The sequence below is a fragment of the Oncorhynchus keta genome, chromosome 18 (assembly GCF_023373465.1).
Source record: "Oncorhynchus keta strain PuntledgeMale-10-30-2019 chromosome 18, Oket_V2, whole genome shotgun sequence".
Lineage (NCBI taxonomy): Eukaryota > Metazoa > Chordata > Actinopteri > Salmoniformes > Salmonidae > Oncorhynchus > Oncorhynchus keta.
This window is the reverse complement of record NC_068438.1, coordinates 20,652,440-20,664,057: the sequence shown is the minus strand read 5'-3', so window position 1 is coordinate 20,664,057 and position 11,618 is coordinate 20,652,440. Positions and strand designations below refer to the sequence as shown.

The window sequence follows — 11,618 nt, the reverse complement described above, 5'->3', positions numbered from 1 at the left end:
TCTTCCACACTATAAATGACCATCTGGATCACTGTGATTCTTAACTAAATCGGGTATCTCGAAATATAGATCCTTGACTATTATGCAGAAGTTGATCTGCCTCAACGTTCACCCAATAGACCATTTTACAAATACAAAATGTAAAAAAATAAGCTAAATCAAAAAGGGTACTTTTGAGATATAAATATTTTAAATGTTGAATAAATTAATGGAAAACATTGTATTTCAGAATCTATACATACTCTATATTTGAGCACACAATAAGGTGTATAATGACAACAATATGTTGTCTGTATCATGTACGGTTCACAGATCATAGGGTCTTACATGAGGCATGTCTAGGTCTGAAGGGCCTAAAATTGCCACTTTCATCATGAGTTTCTAAAAAAATGCTTTGTGTGATACAAATGTAAGAAGCATGTAAAACATTTTCCTCACAATTAAGTTTCTATGTAAGAATTGCCAGAACAATCTGAGATACCAAAAACATTTTCCATCAACAATCTGAAAGGAGGCCCAAGGGAAAAAATCAATTTGACGTAGTAGGGAAATAGATCTGATAGAGAAATAGACCATCTAAATGGTACACACCTCTGTGATTGAACGCCACAGTAGGTGAATTGAAAGCGGAATGTAAAAGAGTGATCAGTCCTGGTTTTGGGCGAGCCATTCTGGCTGTGGTTGGAGGAATCTGGACTGTGCCCAGGTTCAGGGGGGGTCATTCTGGAAAATGATGATGATGAACCCTTGTCTCAGTACCCAAGGGGAACTTCTCGATGGTGGATTGTCAACTTTGCTGATTTCCTCTGAAGGGAATGTTTACAGACTGTTGATAACTGATATAATTTCACACTATCATGCTGCTGAATATGTTCTTTCCACAATGCAACTTTTGTATTAAGGCAAATTAAGGCAAATATTTTCTGACCTTTCAGGATGCCAGTTGGCATTTTAAATATGAGAGGCAATCTCTTGGTGATCTCAACTTGGCCCTCATCGACCATAGCCTTGATGACCACTGTCAATATCTTCCTGGCACATTGGAATAAAAGTGATGATAACGTCAGCCTTTAAGTGCTACAGCAAAAAAATGTAAGAGATTTAATATTAGTGGAAATAGTTAGTCTACTTAGTAGCTAACAGAAAAGACAAGGAACTGGTCTGTCTCTCACATGAGATAGTGGCAACGAACGATATCTAATGCCCTGCAGTGTCCACCAGGTTCATCTGTGTGAATTTGAATACACATGACATTAGCAATTAGCCAAAACCACACATACTTTATAACCAATGATATCGCCATTTGACTGATCAGGAATGAACATTTAAGATACTTACTGTGGCGTATCACGGACAAGCCACCAGGGGGAGACTCGTTGAGGCCTGGTGACAGACGGAGTCCACATCACACGGCGGTGGCTCCCTCGTAGCAGTGTGAACAGACAACACAGAGTTACACATGGAGTAAACAATTAACAAGTCAATAACACAGTAGAAAAAAAGGGGAGTCTATATACATTGTGTGCAAAAGGCATGAGGAGGTAGGCGAATAATTACAATTTTTCAGATTAACACTGGAGTGATAAATGATCAGATGGTCATGTACAGGTAGAGATATTGGTGTGCAAAAGAGCAGAAAAGTAAATAAATAAAAACAGTATGGGGATGAGATAGGTAAAAATGGGTGGGCTATTTACCGATAGACTATGTACAGCTGCAGCGATCGGTTAGCTGCTCAGATAGCAGATGAATGAATGGAGAGATAGAACGTTCTCCGCTGAGTTTATACATTAAACGGTAGCGCTGTTTAATGTATAATGTTGTCAATTAAATTAGGTTGCTGTTACTCCTGAGCAGGTCTCGAACCCTCTACCTTCCAGCCTGCTCGTGCGGCAGAGTCGATTTCCGCGTTTATAAACCCAGGGTCGTTACACTACTCCCCCCTTTCAAAGAGCGCGTCCTCGCGCTAGCTTGCGAGTCTACGTTTTACAGGAACGCGCTCACGCACTGTCATGGATGCAAGGTCCGATCACTTCTGACACCAGTGTAATGAAACAGCAGGGAGCAGGTCTCGAACCCTCGACCTTCTAGCCCGGGGTCCGGCGCACTATCGACTGTGCAGCGTGCTCGTACGGCAGTGTCGATTTCCGCGCTTATAAACCCAGGGTCGTTACAATACATATTATTATTCCACCCACTCTAGTTTAACCACCTATAAACTATCAACATAAAAAAAACATTATAAGGTCCAGACTGTTCCAACCTATTAAATATTTGTTATGCTATTTATACTTTGTGTACCATATCCATATTTGCATTAATTAGCATACAGCGTAATGGTTTAAATGTCAACCATAAGAACACAGTGGTGTTGAATTGTTCAAGCTAGAGACACAAAACCAACTTTCACATGTTAAGTCTATCCTAACCTATCAATAAAATGTATCCGTCAATACAAGCTAGCAAGCACACACATTTTCTTTAGGAACTGTACTTTTCTAGTATCTTTCTACATATATTTTCTTCCTTTCAGCTTCACGGTGAGCACAAACACAACTAAACTATTATATACATTAACGTTACAATAACACCACAGGCGCATCACGCCAAAATGACAATCAAGAGTACTACACCTAAGTTAAGTTAAAAAATTCTTACATTTATATTTTCGTAATATTTAGTAGCCAGTGTTAGGTCCCTGACATAATAATTTGGTGTGGATTCCAGGAGAGATGTGTATTCCCTGTGAATGCAGAAGTAAAAGTGAGTTCTATCCTTTCTCATGACACCTATAATGTGAAAGGATTCATGAAATCAACATATAAAACAGCATATTTCTCTTAAAATGTCAGCAAAAATGACATTTAAGAAATATATTAGTCAAAGTAACTTATACTATACATTGCATGCGGAAAGTATTCAGACCCCTTGACTTTTTCCACATTTTGTTAAGTTACAGTCTTATTCTAAAATGAATGAAAATCCAGATCAGTCTGCACACAATACCCCATAATGACAAAGTGAAAACGTGTTTTTAGAAATTGTAGCTAATTTACAAAAAAAATATTAAACAGAAATACCTTACTTACGTAAGTATTCAGATCCTTTGCTATGAGACTTGGAATTGAGCTCAGGTGCATCCTGTTTCCATTTATCATCTTTCAGATGTTGCTACTATTTGATTGTAGTCCTGTGGTAAATTAAATTGATTGGACATGATTCTGAAAGGCACATAGCTGTCACGAGTCCGACCGAGGGTGGCTTCCTTCCCGGGCGGGTGGCGCTCGGCGGTCGTCGTCACCGGCCTATTAGCTACCACTGATTGTCTTTCCTCCCCCTCCTTGTATGTTTATTGGTAGCACCTGTTTATGTATGATTAGTTTGTCTTTATTAGACAGCTGGCCCGCCTGGTTGTTGTTCGGGATTATTTCAGTGTAACCTTCGGCTCTGTTGTAGAGGTAAGTGTTAGTGCCTGGTCGTGATTTTTCCGTTGTACATTTTCATTCCCTGTGTTTGGGGCCGTTACTATTGTGAGCACCCTGTGGTGCGTTGGTGCTATTAAAGACGCACAGCATTGCACTCTCTGTCTCCTGCGTTTGACTCCACACCCACGACACCCGGAGCATTACAATAGCTGTCAATATAAGGTCCCACAGTTGACAGTGCGTGTCAGAGCAAAAACCAAGCCATTAGGTTGACAGAATTGTCCCTAGAGCTTGAAGACAGGATTGTGCCTCAGCACAGATCTGGGGAAGGGTACCAAAACATTTCTGCAGCATTTAAGGTCCCCAAGAACACAGTGGCCTCCATCATTCCTAAATGGAAGAAGTTTGGACCCACCAAAACTTTTCCTAGAGCTGGCTGCCCGGCCAAATTGAGCAATTGGGGGAGAAAGGTTTTGGTCAGGAAGGTGACCAGGAACCCAATCTGTAGAGATTGGAGAACCTTCCAGATGGACAACCATCTCTGCAGCACTCAACCAATCAGGCCTTTATGGTAGATATATGTTTGTATAATTTAATTATGCCGATGTGCTTTCATCAATTGAAAGCCCTTCGTCTATTTTATGAGAATTTGCAAGATTTCTTGTTTGCATAAAATTGATGCAGACCAGTCTTTAAATAATAGGTAATAGAATTTATTCTCGGAGCGCGCTCCCACTCAAAACAAATGCATCAGTTTAAATACAGATCATGATGTCATTTCACTGTCTTAAATGAACCCCCCTCTCGACAGGACAAAGTAAGGTGAAGAGTTCATTCTAACTTACTAACACACTCCCAGATAACTTTTGACCCCTCAACATTATCGATCACCACTGAACTGACAGGTTTAATTAACAGAAACCCTAGGAATGCACTCACTGCCTAATCTAAAAACCCCAGAGCTAAGTTTCAGGTTGGGTCAACCATAGGCTAACGACATGTGTTTACACAGTCCACAACCCATTTGTTCCTGTGCAGTTGGAATGGTTTTATTACTCCTTTCTCCTGTCACACAATTTCTTCCTATGAACTCATATTGTCTATTTAAACATACAGAGTATAAGTTTATCTAGACACAATTCTATTTAAAATGGGGATATTGTTTATTCATTTATCCATAATAAATCCATAATAAATTCAACAATATACCAGACGGAAGCCACTCCTCAGTAAAAGGCACTTGACGGCCCGCTTGGAGTTTGCCAAAAGGCACCTAAAGGACTCTCAGACCATGAGAAACAAGATTCTCTGGTCTGATGAAACCAAGATTGAACTCTTTGGCCTCAATGCCAAGCGTCACATCTGGAGGTTACCTGGCACCATCCCTACGGTGATGCACGGTGGTGGCAGCATCATGCTGTGGGGATGTTCTTTAGCGGCAGGGACTGGGAGACTAGTCAGGATCGAGGCAAAGATGAACGGAGAAAAGTACAAAGAGATCCTTGATGACAACTTGATCCAGAGTGCTCTAGACCTCAGACTGGGCGAATGTTCACCTTCCAACAGGAACCTAAGCACACAGCCAAAACAACGCAGGAGTGGCTTCGGGTCTCTGAATGTCATTGAGTGGCCCAGCCAGAGCCCGATTGAACATCTTGAACACGATCTAACATCTCTGGAGAGACCTGAAAATAGCTGTGCAGCAACGATCCCCTTCCAACCTGACAGAGCTTGAGAGGATTTGCAGAGAAGAATGGGAGAAACTCCCCAAATACAGATACAAATACAGTTCCAAGCTTGTAGCAACATACCCAAGAAGACTCGAGGCTGTAATAGCTGCCCAAGGTGCTTCAAAGTACTGAGTAAATGGTCTGAATACTTATGTAAATGTGATATTTCATATAATTTTGTACTTTGTTTTCCAAAAATAAAAATAAAACAGTTTTTGCTTTGTCATTATTGGGTATTGTGTGTATATTGATGAGGGGGAAAAACAATTTAATCCATTTTAGAATAAGGCTGCAATGTAACAAAATGTGGAAAAGTCAAAGGGTCTGAATACTTTCCAAATGCACTGTATATACAAAAGTGTGGACACCCCTTCAAATTAGTGGATTCGGCTATTTTAGCCACACCTGTTGCTGACAGGTGCTTAAGATCAAGCACAAAGCCATGCAATCTCCATAGACAAACACTGGCAGTAGAATGGCTTACTGAAAATCTCAGTGACTTTCACCGTGGCACCATCATAGGATACCACCTATGATGGCACTGTCATAGGATGCCAAGTCAGTTTGTAAAATTTCTGCCCTGCTAGAGCCGCCCTGGTCAACTGTAAGTGCTGTTATTGCGAAGTGGAAATGTCTAGGAGCAACAACAGCTCATCCACGAAGTGGTAGGCCACACAAGCTCATAGAACGAGACCACCGAGTGCTGAGGCGCGTTGCACGTAAAAATCTTCTATCCTCGGTTGCAACAGTCACTACCGAGTTCCAAACTGTCTCTGGAAGCAACGTCAGCACAACAACTGTTCTTCAGGAGCTTCATGAATTGGGTTTCCATGGCCGAGCAGCCATGGATCACCATGAGCAATACCAAGTGTCAGCTGGAGTGGTGTAAGCTCGCGCCATTGGACTCTGGAGCAGTGGAAATGCATTCTCTGGAGTGATGAATCACTCTTCACCATCTGGCAGTTCAAAGGGTGAATCTGGGTTTGGTGGATGCCAGGAGAACGCTACCTGCCCAAATGTATAGTGCCAACTGTAAGGTTTGGTGGACGAGGAATAATGGTCTGTGGCTGTTTTTCATGGATCTGGCAATACTCCTTTGTTCCAGTGAAAATAAATCTTAACGCTACAGCATACAATGACATTCTAGATGGCATTCTACATTCTATGCTTCCAACTTTGTGGCAACAGTTTGGGGAAGGCCCTTTCCTGTTTCAGCATGACAATACCCCTGTACACCAAGCGAGGTCCATACAGAAATGGTTTGTCGAGATTGGTGTGGAAGAACTTGACTGGTCTGCACAGAGCTCTGACCTGAACCGCATCGAACACCTTTGGAATGAATTGGAACGTAGACTGCGAGCCAGGCCTAATCGCCCAACATCAGTGCCCAAGCTCACTAAATGCTCTTGTGGCTGAATGGAAGCAAGTCCCCAATGCAATGTTACAACATCTTGTGGAAACCCTTCCTAGAAGAGTGGAGGCTGTTATAGCATTAATTCCCATGATTTTGGTATGAGATGTTCGAGAAGCAGGTGTCCACATAGTTTTAGTCATGTGATGTATGTCTACAATGGTTAAATGTCACTATTTTGACTTAATGAGAGTATGCTGCCTTTAGAGTAGTAAATATGTGATATTCCTCCAGGCCTTTGGAGAGTATCTCATTAAGTGTGCAGTCACAGATGTACAGGAAATCACGGTTGAGGCTGAAACTTCAATCAGAGAAGTTCAGGTTGGTAGATGCACTTTTATTGACTTCCTCTGCGATATCGAGATGAAGATCCATGCCCATTTTATGATTTGTATGTCCAAAATGTTTTGTTGTGACCATCCATCATCAATCATTACAGGTTCATCTGAGAAGATTACAGCTAATGCCACTCTGGGATTTGATGAAGATCGATTCGAAGCACTGGAATTGAGATCGATGGAATCGGTGAGTTAAACGTTCAATAATAGAGATGTCCAATTTAAATAATAGAATAGATAGTTCAACATTTTTTATTTATTAATTGTCCTACGTTATTGGAAAAGTTTAACTGTCTTGCTCTGTCTGTTCTGTTTTGAGGTTCTGCTTCTTAGGTGGAGGTGATGATAATGAAACTGGCAGTGGAGAAATCATTGCCTGCCATCATAGAAGGCTCCACTGGAGACTTTCTATTCCTAGCCATAATCATTGTCATACTTAATAAGGTAATAATGAATCTTTTGGATGTTTTTGTATATCAAACCCATTTAACTACTTTAGCTGGGCTTGCTTGAGCTTGTATGTGGTAATGGAACCAATAGAATAGTCGTGGAAGTGCAAACCCTGTCAATCTGGCACTCAAGACAGGTTAAATCAAACACCCAAAATATTTGAAAGATTTCAAGTTGTATTTGAACACATCTGACTGCAATGTGTGTACAGTACATCAATTTGATCAAAATATCAATGCATCACTGTTCTAATGAGTGACGCTCTGTCGCTGGTAAGATTAGTGCTAAATGCTAAATGAGCCTTTTGAAAGCTGGAGTCTTGTGTAACTTGGGGGATTTGACCATAAATAAACATTGGAACTGCACGCTGGATCTGCATGGTGTTCCACTGAACTTTAGCCATGGCAGCCAAAATACCCGTAAGGAATTTTAATCGTTGACTGATTTAATGAGAACTTTGAAATATGACAAAGCCACGTGATCCAATAGATGCTTTGTCTTGAGTATTTTCTTCAATATTCTTTGGTATTCTTTTGAGTATTGTACATTTCTACATATTCAGATAATTGACTTATAGCCTACTGTGATGACTGTGTTTTAAAATATTTGCTATTGTAACGTTTTATGAAATACTGTATTACTAATTTCAAATATAGCACACCTTTTCAATTTGACTCAGATTTGTATTATGAGAACTGAGAAAAATGAGGAAAAAAAAAACCCGCACAAAGCCCTTAATAGTATCACTGCTCTTTATTAAGCTTTACGTATTGTGGACATCGCAACTGAGGTGACACTTATGGAATCATGTAGTGACCTAGAGGGGTGTTGAACGGATCGAAGTGTGATTTGTATTTGTTTTTTTGGGGGGTGGCCGACCTTTGCTTTGGTGGCAGCTTTGCATACTCTTGGCATTGTCTCAACCAGCTTTACCTGGAATGCTTTTCAGACACACTTGAAGGAGTTCCCATATAGGTTGAGCACTTGGCTGCTTTTCCTTCAATCTGTGGTCCAACTCATCCCAAACCATCTCAATTGTGTTGAGGTCGGGTGATTGTGGAGGCCAGGTCATCTGATGCAGCACTCCATCACTCTTCATCTTGGTCAAATAGCCCTTACACAGCCTGGAGGTGTTGGGTCATTGTCCTGATGAACAACAAATGATAGTCCCACTAAGCGCAAACCAGATGGGATGGCGTATCGCTGCAGAATGCTGTGGTAGTTATGGTGGTTAAGTGTGCCTTGAATTCTAAATAAATCACCAACAGTGTCACCAGCAAAGCACCCCCACACCATCATCCCTCTTCCGCCATGCTTCATGGTGGGAACCACACATGCAGAGATCATCCGCTCAACTACTCTACGTCTCACAAAGACACGGCGGTTGGAGCCAAAAATCTCAAATTTGGACTCATCAGACCAAAGGACAGGTTTCCACCGGTCTAATGTCCATTGCTGGTGTTTCTTGGCCCAATCAAGTTTCTTCTTCTTATTGGTGTCCTTTAGTAGTGGTTTCTTTGCAGCAATTCAACCATGAAGGCCTGATTCACACGGTATCCTCTGAACAGTTGATGTTGAGATGTGTCTGTTTCTTGAACTCTGTGAAGCATTCATTTGGGCTGCAATTTCTGAGGCTGGTAACTCTAATGTACTTATCCTCTGCAGCAGAGGTAACTCTTGGTCTTCCTTTCCTGTGGCGGTCCTCATTAGAGACAGTTTCATCATAGCTCTTGATGTTTTTTGTGACATTTTTTGCATTGTCTTAAAGTAATGATGGACTGTCGTTTCTCTTTGCTTATTTGAGCTGTTCTTGCCATAATATAGACTTGGACTTTTACCAAATAGGGCTATCTTCTGTATACCATCCCAAAAATGTACTTTTAACAGGGCACATCTGTTAATTTAGATGCATTCCAGGTGACTACCTCATGAGGCTGTTTGTGGTAATGCCGGGAGTGTGTGGGTCTGTCATCGGGGCAGGGGGTGGCTGCTTTGAGGAGACTCAAGTATGGAGAATATTTTGATTTGTTTGGCACTTTTTTGTTTACTGCAACGATTCCATATGTGTTTCGTGGTTTTGATATCTTCACTGTTGTTCTGCTGTGTGGAGAGTGGTGAAAATGAGCAGGAACCCTGGACTGGGTGGGTATGTATAAACTGTATATATTTGCAAAGAAATATATGGGGGATTGGAAGTGATGCAGACAATTACATTGATGGAACCTACAATTTATCTCCAATATTAATGCTGATCTATCCTTGGAAAAAAATAAAAAAATAAAAAGAACTCAGGAAATATTTTTGTGTTTTTGGACATATTTAACCCCTTTTTTTAATGGGCAAAACACGACCTCCATACATCCATTCGTTTTTATGTGATACGTTCAGATGAGTCCCGTGACACTTTTGGAGGACATACAGCAAAACAGAGAACAGTATTGTGTTTTGGAGAGTCTTAGGGTCACATTATACTGAACACAAATATAAACGCAACATTTAAAATGTTGGTCCCATTTGTCACGAGCTGAAATAAAAGATCCCAGAAATTTTCTATTTGCACAAAAACTTTGTCAAATGTTGTGCTCAAATTTCTTTGCATTTCTCCTTTGCCAAAATAATCCATCCACCTGACAGGTGTGGCATATCAAGAAGCATTGAGCGTGTTTGGGATGGTCTGAATCGACATGTACAAGAGTGTGTTCCAGTTCCTGCCAATATACAGCAACTTCACAAAACAATTGAAGAGGAGTGGGAGAACATTCCACAGACCACAATCAACAGCCTGATCAACTCTCTGCGAAGGAGATGCCACGCTGCATGAGGCAAATGGTGGTCACACCAGACTGGTTTTCTGATCCATGCCCCTACCTTTTTTTATCTGTGACCATCTGTATTTCCAGTCTTGTCTTGAAATCCATAGATTATGACCCAATGAATTTTATTTCAATTGACTGATTTCCTTATATGAACTGTAACTCAGTACAATCTTTTAAATTGTTGCATGTGGCATTTATATTTGTGTTCGTTGTAGTACAAAAAGAAAAACTACCTTTATGTATCGGCCTCATGGCCTTCATCAGAGCGTGTTTATAATTTGCGCACTTATGTAGACATTGCTCCATCCACATCTGTTCAATGCATCGAATGGGTTTGGAGTTGAGGGAAAATAAGCAAGTGTTACCAAATATAACAATGTGCATTTCATATGTATTCTATTGAAGTGTGTACATAAAATGCAAAAAACAAGTTTGTAAAACCACAATGAGGACATCAACTTAGTTTTCATAAATCATTGGGTACAGAGCAAGAAAAAAACATTAATTTATTTAAGCTCTAGTACTGCCAATATTAAAAACAGTCAAATGCATTCGTGAATTCAATCGCTTGTTGCAGTTTATTCAGTGTTTAATTAAAGGCTCCCTTTGTTTCATTTTATAATTAAAATGCTTGACTCTATTTAACAACATGGATGACTTGTGTGCTGTGTGATGATATGCACAATATTGCAGTAGGCCTTTATGTCAATAAGTAAATTACACAACAACAGTTAGAGTAAACAGGACTTTTAGGCCTACAGCTCCATGTCATTTCAATAACTTAGCTTCTCAAAGATGTCCTTTAGTGATCAAACTAGCGTTGATGGCAACAATGGCTAACAGGAAAATAATATGACGTTGTGCACGCTAACATAATTACTCAGCACGCCGCAAACTGTGCTGCAGTATGACACAACGTTTAAAGGAAGAACAACGTATGAATGCAGAGGTTGTGCAAAGTGCAACAATATGATGAAGTGTGAATATTTCTGCCACCCACATACAGGAAAACTGTTCCAAATAAATGACAATATTATGTGCTCCACCACCCATGTTATCCACATGATAAAATGTCCATGTGGGCTGTTATGTAGGTAAAACCTCTCGTTCTCTCAACCAGAGAATTAGTGAACATAAAAGTTCATTCAGGAGAAACGACAAGGATTATGCAGTTACAAGACAGACAGACAGACAGACAGACAGACAGACAGACCCATTCAGCTTTTCCTAAATTTACCCTTTGCAGTTTCATCACCAAGATTTTTGCCTTGAATGCAATGTATTTATTCACTTATGCATCAATACCCTGATGTATACAGTGGGGCAAAAAAGTATTTAGTCAGCCACCAATTGTGCAAGTTCTCCCACTTAAAAAGATGAGAGAGGCCTGTCATTTTCATCATAGGTACACTTCAACTATGACAGACAAAAAGAGATAAAAAAAATCC

The 11,618-nt window shown here is 40.4% G+C and overlaps 2 long non-coding RNA genes across 3 annotated transcripts; one reads left to right on the top strand and one right to left on the bottom strand.

Moving 5' to 3' along the window:
• Positions 1–1,077: 1,077 nt before the first annotated feature.
• Positions 1,078–2,745, bottom strand: LOC118396968 (uncharacterized). The gene is made up of 3 exons (XR_004828300.2): positions 2,659–2,745; positions 1,339–1,423; positions 1,078–1,227 (listed from the first exon to the last, which is right to left on the bottom strand). It is a non-coding gene; the product is annotated as an uncharacterized LOC118396968 (long non-coding RNA).
• Positions 2,746–3,422: 677 nt separating this feature from the next.
• LOC118396966 (uncharacterized) lies at positions 3,423–10,820 on the top strand. 2 transcript variants are annotated; one of them, XR_004828298.1, is made up of 4 exons: positions 3,423–3,458; positions 7,006–7,091; positions 7,224–7,348; positions 9,989–10,820. It is a non-coding gene; the product is annotated as an uncharacterized LOC118396966 (long non-coding RNA). The 2 variants fall into 2 exon arrangements; XR_004828299.1 differs by lacking the exon at positions 3,423–3,458 and adding an exon at positions 6,804–6,887.
• The last annotated feature ends 798 nt before the right edge of the window (positions 10,821–11,618 follow it).